This window comes from Ornithorhynchus anatinus, chromosome 2 (genome assembly GCF_004115215.2).
Source record: "Ornithorhynchus anatinus isolate Pmale09 chromosome 2, mOrnAna1.pri.v4, whole genome shotgun sequence".
Lineage (NCBI taxonomy): Eukaryota > Metazoa > Chordata > Mammalia > Monotremata > Ornithorhynchidae > Ornithorhynchus > Ornithorhynchus anatinus.
Genome location: NC_041729.1, coordinates 105,076,021 through 105,093,441, shown reverse-complemented (window position 1 = coordinate 105,093,441; position 17,421 = coordinate 105,076,021). Strand labels below are relative to the sequence as shown.

Genomic DNA, 17,421 nt, shown 5'->3' with positions numbered 1-17,421 from the left:
TGGAGAGGCCGTGTCGGCTTCCCAAGACAAGTGGGGCGCAGAGTGCTGGGTGCCAGCCGAGATCAATTGCTCCCGTTTGTTTGTTTTCAGTGAGTCGGGGCTGCCGAACTGGGGCGCATCCACTTTAAAACCCCGTCTAGGGTTTCGGAGCGTTCAAGGAATCCCAGGATCAGAAAGTGCTAAAGGCCGGAGCGACCTCTGGAGGTCATCTGAGGCAGCCCCCTGTCTCCAGGCGGAGGAATGGCCCACTATCCCAGCCAGGAGGGACCTAGAAGCACATTGTCCGTCAGTCAATCGATCGTACTGACTGCACTAAGCTCTTGGGAGAGCACAAATTAACAATAAACAGTCACATTCCCAGCCCACAATGAGCTTAAGTCTAGAGGGGGAGACAGATTAATATAAATGTTCATTCAATCGTATTTATTGAGCACTTACTGTGTGCAGAGCACTGTACTAAGTGCTTGGGAAGTACAATATAACAGTAATCTGCTTAAAAGCCCCCACAATTATTATAAATAAATAAATTACAGATATGCACCGTAAGTGTGGTGGGACTGGGCAGGAGGAAGAACAAAGGGAGCAAGTCAGGTGATGCAGGCGGGAATGGGAGAAGAGGAAAGGAGGACTTTTAGTCAGGGAAGGTCTCTTGGAGGAGGTGTGCCTTCAACAAGGCTTTGAAGAGGGGGTAAGTCATTGTCTGTCGGATTTGAGGAGGGAGGGCTTTCCAGGCCAGCGGCAGGACCTGGGCCAAGGGTAGGCTGCAAGATAGACAAGATTGAAGGTTAGCATTAGAGGAGCAACATGTGTGGGCTGGATTGTAGTAGGAGAATAGCTAGCTGAGATAGGAGGGGGCAAGATGATTGAGTGCTTTTAAGCTAATGGTGAGGAGTCTCTGTTTGATGCAGAGGTGGTTGAGCAACCACTGGAGTTTCTTGAGGAGTGGGGAATGTTTTTGTAGAAAAATGAACTGGGCAGCAGAGTGAAATATGGTCTGGAGAGCCCTGAGAAGTGGGAAGTTCTTCCTTCGATCCAACTAGGCTCTTTCCTGCTTTAGTGATGACCCATTTCCTCTTGGGCTCTGAAAATAGCCGGTCTGTGTCCTCCCCATCCAAACTCTTTGGAGTTTTGGAGAACAAGCTTCTCAGTCCTTTTTTCCTTTACTCAGTTTTTCCAAATCTGATATCATTTTGGTCACCAACCAATCAATCAGTGGTAATTACTGAATGCTTAGTGTGTGCAGAGCACTTCTTTGAACTCTCACATCACCACTAGCAGCAGCACCTATTGAATATGTTCCTTGTGCAGAGTGCTATATTGAGCACCTACTAGACACAGAGCTGTGTACTGGATGCCCACATTGTGCAGGGCACTCTACTACAGATTCCAGAGCACCAATCAGAGCACTCTGCTGGATGTCTACTGAGCTCAGAGTGGTATGCTAGGCACTTGGAAATATTAATGGAAATAAAAACCATGTCCCTCTCCTGGTGGAATTGACAATCTAAAGGGAGAAAATCAGATACAATAAGATTTTCTCCCTAGTGTCTCCATTCCAAGTGCTTTATTTTACTATTATTTTATTTAGGCTATTCACTAAGGGCTTACTATGTGTCAAGCTCTGCTCTATGCACTGGGGTAGTCATAAGTTAATCAGGTCAGACACAGTCCCTCGCCCACATGGGGATCACAGCCTAGGGAAGAAGGAGAACAGGTTTTGAATATCCATTTTACAATTGAGGAAACTGAGGCACAGAGAAGTTAAGTGACTTGCCCAAGGCCACACAAGTAGAGAAGTGGCGGAGCCCAGATTAGAACCCAGGTCCTCTGACTCCCAGGCCTGTGCTCTTTCTGTTAGGTCAGGCTGCTTCCCTAGTTAGATAGAGAAGAGTATCTCAAGGATGAATTAGCTACCTGGTCCACAGTGCATGTAACCTATTTCCCTTCCCGGTGTAAATGGCCCCCCTGTTCCTCTCTCCTACTAATGCCCTTGGCTAGAGAACGGGCATCTTCTGGAGGTGAAAAGACACTGAAACCTGCAGGACTGTATAGGAGTGTTCAGAAAAGTTGAATCAATCCAGCCACTGGTGGGGTTTTTGTTTTTATGGTTTTTGTTAAGCGCTTACTATGTGCCAGGCACTGTACCAAGAAGCAGCATGGTGTAGTGGATAGAGCACGGGCCTGGGAGTCAGAAGGTCATGGGTTCTCATCCCAGCTCCGCTACTTGTCTGCTTGGGCAAGTCACTTTACTTCTCTGTGCCTCAGTTACCTCATCTGTAAAAGGGGGGTTGAGATTGTGAGCCCCAGGTGGGACAGGGACTGTGTTCAACCTGATTTGCTTGTATCTAAGCCAGTGCTTAGTAGAGTGCCTGGTAAATAGAAAGCACTTAACAAATACAATAACTATTACTAAGATCAGGCTAGGTACTAAATAGATACAAGCTAATGAGTTTGGACACAGTCCCTGTCCCACATAGGGCTCACAGACTTATGTGGTGGATAGATCACGGGCCTGGGAGTCAGAAGGTCATGGATTCTAATCCTAGCTATACCACATGTCTGCTGTGTGACCTCAGGCAAGTGACTTTACTTCTCTGTACCTCAATTACCTCATTTGTAAAATAGGGATTAAAACTGTGAGCCCCTCGTGGGACAGGGACTGTGTCCAACCTGATTTGTTTGTATGCATTACAGTGCTTCACAGAAGTGCTTAACAAATACCATTATTATTATTATTGTGTGGCCTTGGGCAATAATAATAATAATCCCCATTTTCCAGATGAGATAAATGAGACCCAGAGAAGTGAAGTGACTTACCAAAGGTCACAGAATAGTTATGTGCCAGAATTGGGATTAGAACCCAAGTCCTTCTGACTCCCAAGATCATGCTCTATCCACTAGGCTATGGGATCTTGCCAGGAGGGATTCAGTTTTGCGGTTCTTTTGTGTCACCCAATTAAAACCACATGATGTAGGGATGGAAACAAAACCCCAGGCCTGGACCACAAGGATCCAGGGCCAAGACCAAGACAGATTGGGCAAGATGAGTTGATTAGAGAAAAAGGAAGGGCCAGAATCATGTCTGTAATTTCTTAATCATCTCTCTATCCCCTTAGTTTCATTGGCAACACTGGTTTGGATAGGGGCAACAGGCCGTCTTTCCAATAGCATCTCGCCTCACCTTGCCGCCCTGTCCTCTCTTCCCACTCTCGACGATCAGGTCTCCGCTCTCAACTCCACCCTCTCTACTCATCTCGACTCTCTCGCCCCCCTTTCCCTCCGCCGCTCTCGCGCCACTAACCCACAGCCCTGGATCACCTCCTCCGTCCGCCTCCTACGCTCCTATGCTCGAGCTGCCGAGCGCTGCTGGCGAAAGTCCAAGCACCAAGCCGACCTCACACACTTCAAATTTATCCTTTCCTGCCTTAACTCTGCCCTCTCCTCCGCCAGGCAAAGCTTCTTCTCCTCCCTCATCGACACCCATGCCCGTCACCCCCGCCGATTGTTCCGGACCTTTAACTCTCTCCTTAGGCCCCCTGTTCCTCCCCCTCCCCCATCTCTCACCCCTAATGATCTGGCCACCTATTTCCTCACGAAAATCAACACGATCAGGTCTGAGCTCCCCAAAGTCACCCCTCCGCCTCTCCCCTCCCCCCCCCAACAACCCCCTCCCCTACTTTCCCATCCTTCCCTGCAGTATCCTCAGAGGAGATCTCCTCCCTCCTCGCAAATGCCACCCCCTCCACCTGCGCCTCGGACCCCATTCCCTCTCACCTTCTTAAAACCATCGCCCCTGCCCTCCTCCCTTCCTTAACTTCTATTTTTAACCACTCAATCTCCAAGGGCTCCTTCCCCTCTGCCTTCAAACACGCCCACGTCTCCCCCATCCTAAAAAAACCCGCTCTTGACCCCACTTCCCCCTCCAGTTATCGTCCTATCTCCCTACTACCCTTCCTTTCCAAAATCTTAGAACGAGTCGTCTACAATCGATGCCTAGAATTCCTTAACTCCCATTCTCTCCTAGACCCCCTCCAATCTGGCTTCCGTCCCCTCCACTCTACCGAGACTGCTCTCTCTAAGGTCACCCATGACCTCCTTCTTGCCAAATCCAATGGCTCCTACTCCATTCTGATCCTCCTTGACCTCTCTGCTGCCTTTGACACTGTCGACCATCCCCTCCTCCTCCATACCTTATCTCACCTTGGCTTCACGGACTCTGTCCTCTCCTGGTTCTCCTCTTACCTCTCTGGCCGATCATTCTCGGTCTCCTACGCTGGAGCCTCCTCCCCCTCCCATCCTTTAACTGTTGGAGTTCCTCAAGGGTCAGTTCTTGGCCCTCTTCCGTTCTCCATTTACACTCACTCCCTCGGTGAACTCATCCGCTCTCACGGCTTTGACTACCATCTCTACGCAGATGACACGCAGATCTACATCTCCGCCCCTGTCCTCTCCCCCTCCCTTCAGGCTCGCATCTCCTCCCGCCTCTGGACGTCTCCACCTGGATGTCGGCCCGCCACCTAAAACTCAACATGAGCAAGACTGAGCTCCTCATCTTCCCTCCCAAGCCCGGTCCGCTCCCAGACTTCTCCATCACCGTGGATGGCACGACCATCCTTCCCGTCCCGCAGGCCCGCAATCTCGGTGTCATCCTTGACTCGTCCCTCTCGTTCACCCCACACATCCTATCCGTTACCAAGACCTGCCGGTTTCACCTCTACAATATCGCCAAGATCCGCCCTTTCCTCTCCACCCAAACGGCTACCTTACTGTTACGGGCTCTCGTTATATCCCGGCTAGACTACTGTGTCAGCCTTCTCTCTGACCTCCCTTCCTCCTCTCTCGCCCCGCTCCGGTCTATTCTTCACTCCGCTGCCCGGCTCATCTTCCTGCAGAAACGATCTGGGCATGTCACTCCCCTTCTTAAACAACTCCAGTGGTTGCCTATCGACCTCCGCTCCAAACAAAAACTCCTCACTCTAGGCTTCAAGGCTCTCCATCACCTTGCCCCTTCCTACCTCTCCTCCCTTCTCTCTTTCTACCGCCCACCCCGCACGCTCCGCTCCTCTGCCGCCCACCTCCTCGCCGTCCCTCGGTCTCGCCTATCCCGCCGTCGACCCCTGGGTCATGTCCTCCCGCGGTCCCGGAACGCCCTCCCTCCTCACCTCCGCCAAACTGATTCTCTTTCCCTCTTCAAAACCTTACTTAAAAATCACCTCCTCCAAGAGGCCTTCCCAGACTGAGCTCCTCTTCCCCCTCTACTCCCTCTGCCATCCCCCCTTTACCTCTCCGCAGCTAAAGCCTCATTTTCCCCTTTTCCCTCTGCTCCTCCACCTCTCCCTTCCCATCCCCACGGCACTGTACTCGTCCGCTCAACTGTATATATTTTCGTTACCCTATTTATTTTGTTAATGAATTGTACATCGCCTTGATTCTATTTAGTTGCCATTGTTTTTACGAGATGTTCTTCCCCTTGACGCTGTTTAGTGCCATTGTTCTTGTCTGTCCGTCTCCCCCGATTAGACTGTAAGCCCGTCAAATGGCAGGGACTGTCTCTATCTGTTGCCGACTTGTTCATCCCAAGCGCTTAGTACAGTGCTCTGCACATAGTAAGCGCTCAATAAATACTATTGAATGAATGAATGAATGGTTGGGTGGCCCATGTACTGGGTGTCCTCCTGGATAACCATCCAGTGGTTAGGGATAGGCACTCTCTTCGCTCCATTCTTAACTTTTCCTCCAGTGGCCCAAGATGGATTACTTGTCCATGAATCTTTCCAAACCCTTAGGAACCTGCTGGTAGCTCCTTGTGCGAAAGGAACATGTCTACCAACTCTATTACAATGTACTCTCCCAAGGCTTTACTATAATGCTCTGCACACAGTAAACACTCAGTAAATACCATAGATTGATAATAGTAGAAATAGTAGCAGCAGAAGTAACGGAGGTAATGGTAATTATTAATGGTATTTGTTAAGTGCTTAGTATGTGCCAGGCACTGTTCTAAGCACTCGGGTAGATACAAAGTAATCAGGTTAGACACAGCCCATGTCCCACATGGAGCTCACAGTCCTACTCCCAATTTTACAGATGAGATAACTGAGGCCTAGAGAAGTTAAGTGACTAGCCCAAGGTCACACAGCAGACAAGTGGCAGAGCCGGGCTTAAAACCTATGTCCTTCTAATACACAGGCCCTGCTTTACACTCTAAGCCACAACTTATTAAGTGACTCCTATGTGCACAGCACTATTCTAAGCACTGAGAAAGAGTACAAGGGTGAGAATTAGATGGGGTCTCTAGTCCTCAAGGGATACAAAATCTAAAAATAAGGTGGAAAGGGGACTGGTGACAGAAATATAAGGAAAAAATCAAAATACAAAAGCAACATGAAGGATAGAAAGAGGGACAAATGCAAAGTAAAATAAAAGCCATAAAGTTCTGGGATTAGAAGAGCAGAATTTCTCATGAATGAAAGTGCATAAATGAGATACCATACAGAAAAATTAAGAGAAATTGAGATACATCCATGTTTGGTCCAGTAACCAAAAGCCTCAAGAAGGGCTAAATAGATACATCAGTGATTGGCCCAGGATGAATTTTGAGGGATAAAGATTTGAATCATGAGACTGGAAGACCAGGAGGGCAGTGTCAGGTATAGAATGTTTCCAACTGTCCTGTTCACTGTGGGGACAGATTCCATGTTCTCACTCTTGCTCTACAGAGGGGTGTTTCCTTGTATTTGGTTCGAATCTGCAACATGCTGCCGCCATCCCCAGGTCCAACAGATGCCCCTCATCCTGTTGAAATGGAATTTGGGGAATGGCAATTCGGTTTGCCCCATCCCCTCCCTCCAGTATTTTGAAAGCTTCAGTGCTGTCCCCTGTCAGCCCTTGTCTCTCCAGGCCCGAGTCTTGGACCTTCCAAGTCTCTCCATCCTAGTTTCTGTCTGTCCTCTAGTTTGGTTCCCATCTGACCTGCAATGCAAGCTGCAGAACTGCCCGGAAACCCCACTGAAAGCAGAAAAGCTGCTAGAGAATCACTGCCGTCCTAACCGCCCCCTGTGCTGCAGTGGCAAGCATGGCAGAGCAAGACAAACCAGTCATGAGAAGCCCCAAATTCACCAAGGGGACAACAGTGCTGTCCTCTCTCCATGGCAGCCAGCACCACCCAGAGCCCCCCACCTGCTAGTCACGCTAATTTTTGCAGAAAATGTTCGAGACTTAATTTGATGAAGCAATTTCTTAAATTCTTAAAACTACAATTAACAGGCAATCCCAGAAGGGCATTTGGGACAGTTTTACCTGGAAAGGATAGGTGTCCCCACCCAGAACTGTTTAAATTCACATGTTTTTCTGGGGATAGTTTTGAATTGTGGAATTCCAACATTTCTTATTCATGATTGGACTCTAGTCTCATTGTTCTCCTCATGTGCCTTCCCCACTTAGCTCAAGCTCGCGGGCCAAGAAGTGTGACTGAATTGATTTGAGGGGGGGAATGACCCCAGCACTTAGTACAGGGCTTTGCACATTCTAAGTACTTGGTTAGGCACTAATGATGGCAATGATGATGACTTGGATACCAGCAGTAAGGCAGAGCTGGTATCCAGACAATAGGACTACTATTGTCCTGGGGAAATTGAAACTTGGTCCACAAAGGAGATCTCGTCTGTGCTTTCCCTTACAAATGGGGGAAGTCTCGGTGGCAGTTGTGGAATCCAAACAATGTAGCATCGATGGCACGCCTCCTCAAAGGAAAGAATTCATTAAACCGTGTCAGTGGACAGCTGACTCCTCAGAAAGCTGTTTTGGACACTAGATCTCGGGCTGAATTAGCCCTGCACCCACTGGGAATGTGTCGATCCCAACCCTAGGTGCTCTCCTTTCACTTGTGAACACAGGACTGAAAAGGGGGCAGGGATTTTCGCGTGATGGGGATTGGAAGGGGATGGGCCTCAAAGAGCTAATTATAACTGTGGTATTTGTTAAGCGCTATGTGTCCTGCACTGTACTAAGCGCTGGGGTGAATTCAAGCAAATTGGGTTGGACACAGTCCCTGTCCCACTTGGGGCTCACAGTCTCAATCCCCATTTTACAGATGAGGGAACTGAGGCACAGAGAAATTAAGTGACTTGCACAAGGTCTCACAGCAGACAAGTGGCAAAGCCAGGATTAGGACCCATGCATGACTCTCTGACTCCCAGGCCCAGGCTCTATCCACTATACCATGCTACTTCTCACACCATGCTGAAGAGGCTTGGAAGAGACCATTCAGGGTCCTTTTGACCGTAACTTGAATTCTCAGGTCAACAGCTCCTTGTGGGCACGAATGACATCTATCAATTGTTTTGTAGCTTCCTGAGTGTGTAGTACAGGGCTCTGGACACAGTAAGTGCTCAATAAATACCACTGATTGATTGACTGAGATCTGAGATGAGCAAGGCTGGGAATCCAGCTCAAAAAGCTGAGGGGGTCATCGCCCCCGTGTCCCCAAGGGGTCCCCTCTAGACTGTAAGCTCATTGGATGTAGGGAATGGGTCTGCTTATTGTTATATTGTACTCTCTCTAGTGCTTAGTATAGTGCTCTGCACACAGTAAGCGCTCAATAAATACAATTGAATGAAAGAATGGACATCTGATTTTTCATCCTTGGCATTTCCAGGTTCCTAAGAACCAAAATTTCCCAAACCTCTCTGTTTTTATTTCAAGGACCGGGAAAAGAGGTGACAGGGTATAAGCGATTACAGAGCTTTGTATTTTAAACCTGAATTGACTGTGGCAGTAAAATTGCCAGGTCTAGAAACCACTACCTCCAGAGGTGCCAGGACTAGGAACTGCTCATTCCAGAGGTGCTAGGACTGGGAATTGCCAGCTCCAGAAGCACCACTATCAGCTCCAGAGGGGCCACTGTCAGCTACAGAGGTCCCAGAATTAGGAACTGCCCATCTCCGAAGTATCAGGGCTAGAAACAGCACACTGCCAGGACTAGGAATTGCTCACTCCAGAACTACCAAGACTAGAAATTGCCAGCTTCAGAGCTACCTTTTTGCAAACACCTTGACACTTCCAGTCAACCAGTCAGAAAGACCTGTCCCGGATGATAGGTTTTCAATTACATCCAGAAGGCAGGCTGACTTGCCTATCAAAGGAAAGGGATCCTCAGAACCAGCCAACTGATTATCCATAAATCCATGTGGAATTTGCCTAGGGGGAAAAGGATTTTCTCTCATCTGTTTTTAGGATTTTCTGCCCAGAAGATGTTCGAAGGACCCCGGCCTCCAGCTGGATTTCACTTGGTTTTCACTAGGTGAGCTGGAAGGGATGTTAGAGACCCTCCAGTGCAACCTTCAGCTTCTAAGAAGGTTGAGCCCTACACCTCCCAGAGAAAGAGCCCCCAGCAGTAGAGATGACACCACCTCCTTCACTGGCCACAGCCAGCACTCAGTCCCCATTACCTCATGCCTAAATAAGGTCTCCCGCCGCTCCCCCAGCCTCAGATCCTGATGCCAGGATCGACTACCAGAAACCACTTGGGCAAAGGGTGCCCCAGTCATGCGTGTTCCTGCTGATGCCACCTTCTGAGAGCAACAAACACAAACCAAAACCCAGGATTCAACTCCAGAATGGGATCTCAGTATCTACGGCAGGTTCTCTGCTTGGGCCCCAGAGACCTAAGGATACATCGGGCCTTATCCCAAGAGGTGATGGGTAGGTTCATGACAGTCAGTAAATCATATTTATTGAGTGCTTACAGTGTGCAAAGCACTGTACTAAGCACTTGGGAGAGTACAACATAATAATAGACACATTCCCTGTCCACCACAAGCTTACAGACTAGTGGAGGGGAAGTTTGCTGGTGCAGACTTGCCTAAAATGATAATAGTAATAATAATAATAATAATAATAATGGTTTTGTTAAGTGCTTACTATGTGTCAAACACTGTTCTAAGCACAGGGAAGATCCACGACAATCTTGTCCCACACAGGGCTAACAATTTAAGTGGAGAGGGTACAGGTATTCATTCATTCATTCACTCAATTGTATTTATTGAGTGCTTACTGTGCACAGAGCACTGTACTAAGGGCTTGGCAGAATACAGTACAACAACAAACTGACTTATTCCCTGTCTACAGTTGAGCTTATAGTCTAGAGGGACAGTATTGAATCCCCAAGGTCACACAGCAGGAAAGGGGTGAATCAGAATTAGAACCCAGGTCCTCTGACTCCCAAGCCCTTGCTCTTTCCGTGCTACTCCTCAAAAACACTTATATCCCAGATGAGAGCCCAGCAACAGAACCTGAGCCCCAGGTTGGTCTTCAGGTGCTCACATCCCCCGAATCCTCCCCAGAATGGAATTCAGGACCCCAGTTGGCTGGGGAATCCTTCTACTGTAGCAGCACTTAAAATGATGAGCTCCTGATCAATAATCTCCCCGTTCAGCCTCACAGTCCACCCTGCACAGGACTCAGTGGCATCAAGACGCCCAAGTTTGCCCTCCTGTAGACCCACCCTCCCAGTTAAGAAAGGAACAGCATACACCCCTCTCCATTCCTAACTTTCCCCGCATGGATCCAGCCTGGACTGCTCACCCATAGGTCTGTCCAAACTCCTCTGGAAACCGCTGGTGTTTTCAGTTTGGGAGAACCAATTCTATGCAGTGATCCTTTACTGGGGGAAAGAAGAATCCCTGTTATTCATTTAGAGCCTCAGGGTTCTCCACTTCCCGAACACAGATTCCCTAATCAGAGTAGTACTTCATTCAATCATATTTATTGAGTGCTTACTGTGTTCAGAGCACTGTACTACGTGCTTGGAAAGTACAGTTCAGCAACAAATAGAGACAATTGCTGCCCATAACAGGTTCACAGACTAGAAGTGGGGAGACAGACATCAAAACAAGTAAACAGACATCAACACTATCAATATAAATAAACGTAAATGACATTTACTGACCACTCATTGGATTTGATGCCCTATACTAAGTTCTTGGGAAATTCAACCCAAAAAGTGTCAGGTTCCCCACCCACATGGAAATTCCACTCTAATGGGAGCCAGGCATTAATATTTACAAATAGGATAGTCCAAGTAAGTAATTAAATGCACACTTAAATAAGCATGCATATCTGCATGCTGAAAATGGACATATAACTAAGTTGCTAAATGCTAGATATGGCTGATGGAGTTACATGATTTGGAGACCTGAATATCAAGCAAGGAAGGCAGGTTGGAGGAGGTACAATTTCAAGAGAACTTTGAATATGAGACTTTCTTTTGTCACATTTGGGGAGTTTGGGAGTTTCAAGCTAGAGGAACTTCTTAGCAGGAATGTCAAAAGCCAGGTACAGTTAGAAGGCTACACTCTGGAAGAACAAAGAGAGTGGGCTGAAGAATGTCAGGGGAAAACACCAGATGAGTAAGGTAGAATGAGTTGGTAGAAAGCCTTGAGGCCAATAGTGAAGAGTTTTTTCTTGATGTGGAGGGACATGAGAGCCAGTGGAGGGAGATATGTGTGTCGAGGGATCTGAAACGATCTGAGCCGTGATGTGAGGAAGAAATTGGAGTGGCGAGAAGCTGGAGTCAGGGAGACCAGCAAGAAGGTTGATACAATAGGTTTGGGTCACAAATATGACCAGAGCTCTTATCGGAGTGGTAGCCTTTGCATGGAGAGAAAGGGGCAGATCTGGAAGATGTCTAGGAAGAAGCTTCAGAATTTTGCAGTAGCTTGAAAGTGATGGCAAGTCCATCCCTGACTTGTACCTAGGCAAGAAGGAGAGCAGCCATCTTCCCCTTCCTTCAAGCTGAAGGGAGACCAGTGCAGCAGGCCAAGGACAGAGTAGCCAATCTGAGCCACGGCTATGCTTCAGGCAGAGGAAGGGGCAGGTCGAGAAAAGCATCGAGGAAGAACTGGAACGAAGGGATATGGGGAGAGAAGAAGAAGTGGGGGTCTGAGGGTAGATGGGAGGTTACCCTGAGAGGACAGCAGGTCCCCAAACATTGAGAAAAAACTGCAAGGGAAGTGGTTTCAGGAGAGCATCCCAAACTCCTTTCTCCACTCCAGAATGTGAACTCTAGCATCCACGCACCCTGCCTGAATCAACATCCTTGCATTTTCTCCGCTGCCTAGCTCAATGCTTTGTCCATGATGATCAATAAATCAATTGAGGGATCAATTCTATTTACTGAACACTTACCATGTACAGAGCACTGTTCTATGCCCTCAGGAGAGTACACTACGATAGAGTTGGTATTCCTTCCCAAAAGGAACTTAGTGTCTAGAGGAAGGAATGTACAATTAATCACTGTCATTTTTGGGGTGTTGATTAAGCAGGGAAGGCAGAGGCAAATTGCAGGAGGTCAGGATAGGAGCAGGGACAGAGGAAAAGGAGGCAGCAGTCAGTCAGTCAATCATATTTACTGAGTATTTATTGTTGGTACTTGGTATTTGTTAAGCGCTTACTATGTGCAGAGCACTGTTCTAAGCGCTGGGGTAGATACAGGGGAATCAGGATGTCCCACATGGGGCTCACAGTCTTAATCCCTATTTTACAGATGAGGGAACTGAGGCACAGAGAAGTTAAGTGACTTACCCACAGTCACACAGCCGACAAATGGCAGAACTGGGATTCGAACTCATGAGTCCTGACTCCAAAGCCCGTGGTCTTTCCACTGAACCATGCTGCTTCTCTACTGTGTGTAGAGCACTGTATTAAGCACTTGGGAGAGTACAATATAACAATAAACAGACATATTCCCTGCCCACAGGGAGCTTACAGTCTAGAGGGGGAGACAGACATTAATATAAATAAATTACGGATATGTCCATTAGTGCTGTGGGGCTGGGAGGGAGGAAGAATAAAGGGTGCAAATCAAGGTGACATAAAAGGGAGTGGGAGAAGAGGAAAGGAGGGTTTGGTCAGGGAAGGCCTCTAGGAGGAGATGTGCTTTCAACAAGAATTTGGTGAGAGTCACTGTTGGATATGAGGAAGAAAGGCTTTCTGGGCCAGAGGCTGGATGTGGGCTAGAGGTCAGCAGTGAGATAGATGAGATTGAGGTACAGCGAGAAAGAGAGGAGTGAAGTGTGTGGGCTGGGCTCCAGTAGGAGAGTATTGAAGTGAGGTTGGAGGGGGCAAGTTGATGGAGTGATTGAGTGCAGCAGATGTAGATGTACTTCTAACCAGTCAGAATAGAAGTATAGAATGCAAGGGGCAGAAAGATGAAGGGAATGACTGACCGACTTCTGAGACAACTCCTCAACTGCTGCAGCCACCATTCGAACACCTCTTCTTCCTAAAATTTTCTCTTCCCAAAATTCCAGCCGAGCGGTTCCTGGGTTGCACTTATATCTCCCTGGAATGGTCCCAACAGCCTTAAAGGGCTGGGTGGGTGATCCAATGAGCCAGGGTGAGCTCTTTTGTGAGCACCTATTAGAGTCATTGAATGGTCCAGAGCGAGGCATCATTACCCAGAAATACTTGGGTGGGTAAAGGTCACACTGCACATTGAGAGCAAGGCCAATGGGAAGGTCTCTAGGGACAGAAGTGGAGACTGATGGGAAGCTCCCTAGAGATGGAAGTGCGGGTGTGGGGAAAGGCAATGAGGTGGATGTTGGATGAATCAAAAAAGGACACACTGTGGAGTTCTTGGGCGGGGGGATGCGGTCTTCAACTCAATGGAGCCGAGGCAGGGGCTCCATCATCAAGACCCAGGATCTGAACCCGAGGACAAATCCACCCCCCCCCCCCCACATGACTGACTGGAGAGGGAGCACGGAAGTCAGCAGCCAGCGCCCGTTCCACCTGAGGAACAGAGAAGGGGAGCCAGAGAGGGGTCACAGCCACACACACAAAAGGTTTCCATTTGGAAAAACACTAAGTTCAAGGCAACCTCTGCTGTTGAAAGGTTTTTTCTGAGGTTAGTGAACATCTAAGGCTATTAAGCACAGTAGTCACATAGGAGGGGAAGGAAACCACTTAAGTTCAGTTAGTGTTCCACTAATGGAAGCATTGTTCAATTCAAGGGCTGAAAGGACTGCTTCTTGGTGCCCCTATGAAGCCAGCTTTTATGAGGAGGGAAGGACACTAACCTTTGACTTGGGCGGTAAAGGTCACACTGCACCTAGCAAGGCCACTGGGAACCTCTGTGAAAGGTTTTATTCAGTGGGGATCCCTTCCTGGTGAAGGATTCTGTCAGATCTCTTGAGTTTTTATTCTACATATGTTCCTGGAACTGTTTCATCACCCCCAGGGTGTGGAAAGGGTCAGTTAATAATAGCAACAATGATTATAGTAATAATAATTGTGATATTTGTAAAGTGCTTACTATGTGCTAGGCACTGTTCTAAGCGCTGGGATAGATTGAGAAGCAGCGTGGCTCAGTGGAAAGAGCACGGGCTTTGGAGTCAGGGCTCATGAGTTCGAATCCCAGCTCTGCCACTTGTCGGCTGTGTGACTGTGGGCAAGTCACTTAACTTCTCTGTGCCTCAGTTCCCTCATATGTAAAATGGGGATTAAGACTGTGAGCCCCACGTGGGACAACCTGATTCTCCTATGTCTACCCCAGCGCTTAGAACAGTGCTCGGCACATAGTAAGCGCTTAACAAATACCAACATTATTATACAAACTAATTAGGTTGGATACAGTCTCTGTCCCACATAGGTCTCAAAATCTTAATGCCCATTTTACAGACAAGGGAACTGAAGCACAGAGAAGTTCAGGTCACACAGCAGACAGGTGGTGGAGCTGGGATCAGAATCCAGGTCCTTCTGACTCCTAGGCCCATGTTCTACCCACTAAGTTGTTTGACGTGGCCAACCCAGAAAATTATCAAACAATCAATTGATTGACTTCAAGGATCTCCACTATCTGGCCCCATCTTACCTATCTGCTCTCTTCATTGCCAATTCCCCAGCTCACTGCTTTCATTCTTCCCAAGACAACCTTTCAGTCATACTTGATCTTGTATTCCACCTCCAACCTCTCACTCATGTGGCTTTCCCAGTTTGGATCTCTCTCCCTCCCTCCACACAATGGGCAGACTACAACTCTTCCCATAGTCAAAGCCCTCCTAAAATCCCACATCCCCCAACAAGGTTTCCCAATTGATTTCCCAGCATCCCGCTCCGTATCGTCTCATTTTTAGACTGTAAGCTCATTATGGGCAGGGAACTTGTCTGCTAATTTGTCTGTATTGTTCTCTCCCAAGCTCTGTGCTCCGCACATAGCAAGCACTGGATAAATACCATTGATTGATTGATTGATTGCTTATCATCCCTTCAGCCAGCTCTAGCATTTGTGAACTTACACCCTCCTTGGGACTCATACACACACACACACACACACACGTGCTCACACACACACATGCTCACACACACATATGTGCATGTTTGTGTGTCTCCTTGTCTATTTTGGCCACTTCAGTTGCAAAAAATGTTTTGTTTGTATCCCACATTAAAGTTCAAGTTCCTTGTAGGCAGGAAGCGTGTCACTTCATTATTTTGTATTTCCCAGCTGTCTAGTACAGTGCACTGCCCCAGGTGAGTGCTTAACAATGCTATCACCACTATAATAAGATCCATAATACTTATTGAGTATCTACTGTGTATAGAGCACTGTACTAAATGTGTAGGAGAGTACAATAGCTCTTTAGTGGTCAGGAATGCCTATTTGATGCAGCAAGGAATAGGTTTTCAAAGGAGCAGAAAGATGTGCACAGAATGATGTCTTAGAAAAAAGATCCAGATTGTAGAGTGAAGTGTTGACTGGAGAGGGGAGAGGCTGGAGGCAGGGAGGCCAGAGAGGAGGTTGGTGTAGTAATTGAGTTCCTGGATTAACATGGTGGAAGTGTGGATGGAGAGAAAAGGTGGATTCTGGAAATATTGTGGAGGAAGAACCAACAGGATTTGGCTATAGATTGAATACAGGGGTTCAAAGAGAGGAGGAGTTGTGGATAATGCCAAAGTAAGAGGCTGAAGAGACAGGGAGGATGGTGATCTTGTCAAATGGGATGAGAAAATTATGTGGAAGAGAGGATTTAGGAAGAAAATTAGGAGTCAGTTTGGAATTTTTTGAGCTTGAGGGGCTAGTGGGACAACGACGCACAGATGTCTGGGAGGCAGCAGGAAATGTGAGATTGCAGTGGAAGAGAGAGATCAGGTCTGGAGAGATAGATTTTGGAGTTATCCACACAGAGTCGATGACTCTGAGGTCATGAATCTAAGGTGATGACTAAGAACTAACCCTGGAGGGCTACCCACAGTTAAGGAGTGGGAGGCAGAGGAAGAGCCAGATTAAAAGACTGAAAAGAAGAGGCCAGAGAGGTAAGAACAGGAGAGGACAGTGTTAGAAAAACCTAGCATGTTTCCAGGAGTGGGGAGCGATCCACAGTGTCAAAAACAGCTAAAAGGACAAGGAGCATTAGGATTCAGTAGAGCCCTTCAGGTTTGGCAAGAAGGTTATTGATGGTCTTGGAGACAGTGGTCTCAGTGGAGTAGAAGGGATGTAAAGCAGACTGTAGAGGGGAAAGAAAGGACAAATATTCAAAATTAAAATAAAGTGCAGTAGGACACTGTAACTAGAAGAATGGAGTTTCAGGGTCCTTGTGTCTCAGAGTCTAATAGTAATAGCCACAGTATAAAACGGTGTCTATTGAGTGCTTGCCCCTCTCAGGATCGCCCCTGGAGAGTTTCCAGTACTCTACCAGTCTCAGCTACGGGAGGGAGAGTCAAGCAGAGGCATACCCATTCCATTCCTAGTTTGGGCAGTGGCTAGCGAGTGGCAGGCAATCTGCTACAAGTCAAAACTCACCTGTGCTGGGCAGCAGCTGCATGGGAGAGAGTTGAAAGTGGAGACTTAAGTTAACCGTGCAGAAGAAGGCAACAGTAAGCCACTACCATATTTTTACCAAGAAAGAGCTTTGGATCCACTACCAGGACGATTGCGGGTGGAGGCGAGGCATTCTGGGAGAGATGTGTCCATGGCATCGAGAGACAACTTGACAGTACAAGACAAGATTGAGTACTTACTGTCTTCAGAGCACTGTACTAAACTCTTGGTAAAAGCCACAGCCTCAGCCTTCCCAGTGCTCTAAATTTGGTGGTGTTAGGGGTGGGAGGTGGGTGGGAGCAGTTCCTAGGTACCCTTGCTTGGGCACTTCCTTCCTCTTTGGAGCAAAGCAGGGTGCATCTGGGGGCATCATGGGTTACCAGCAGGGTAGCATTTATGTCTGGATGCAGGGAGGCCGAAGGTGAGTGAGGGGCTCTTCGAGGACCGGAGTGGTCAGCAGAGGCAAAAGATGCAATCCCTGCCCTTGGACGATACACACTCTTCTGGCCCCCAGTCTAAAGTGGAGGGGTATTGATACAGGGAAAAGATAACAGGGGGAATTCAATAGAACACCATAGATTGAAAGAAAGGAGTTGGAGGGAAGG

The 17,421-nt window shown here is 47.8% G+C and overlaps 1 non-coding gene across 1 annotated transcript; it reads left to right on the top strand.

Moving 5' to 3' along the window:
* The first annotated feature begins 16,650 nt into the window (after positions 1-16,650).
* On the top strand, positions 16,651-16,788 carry LOC114809563. Its single transcript, XR_003757339.1, has one exon. It is a non-coding gene; the product is annotated as a small nucleolar RNA SNORA7 (small nucleolar RNA).
* The last annotated feature ends 633 nt before the right edge of the window (positions 16,789-17,421 follow it).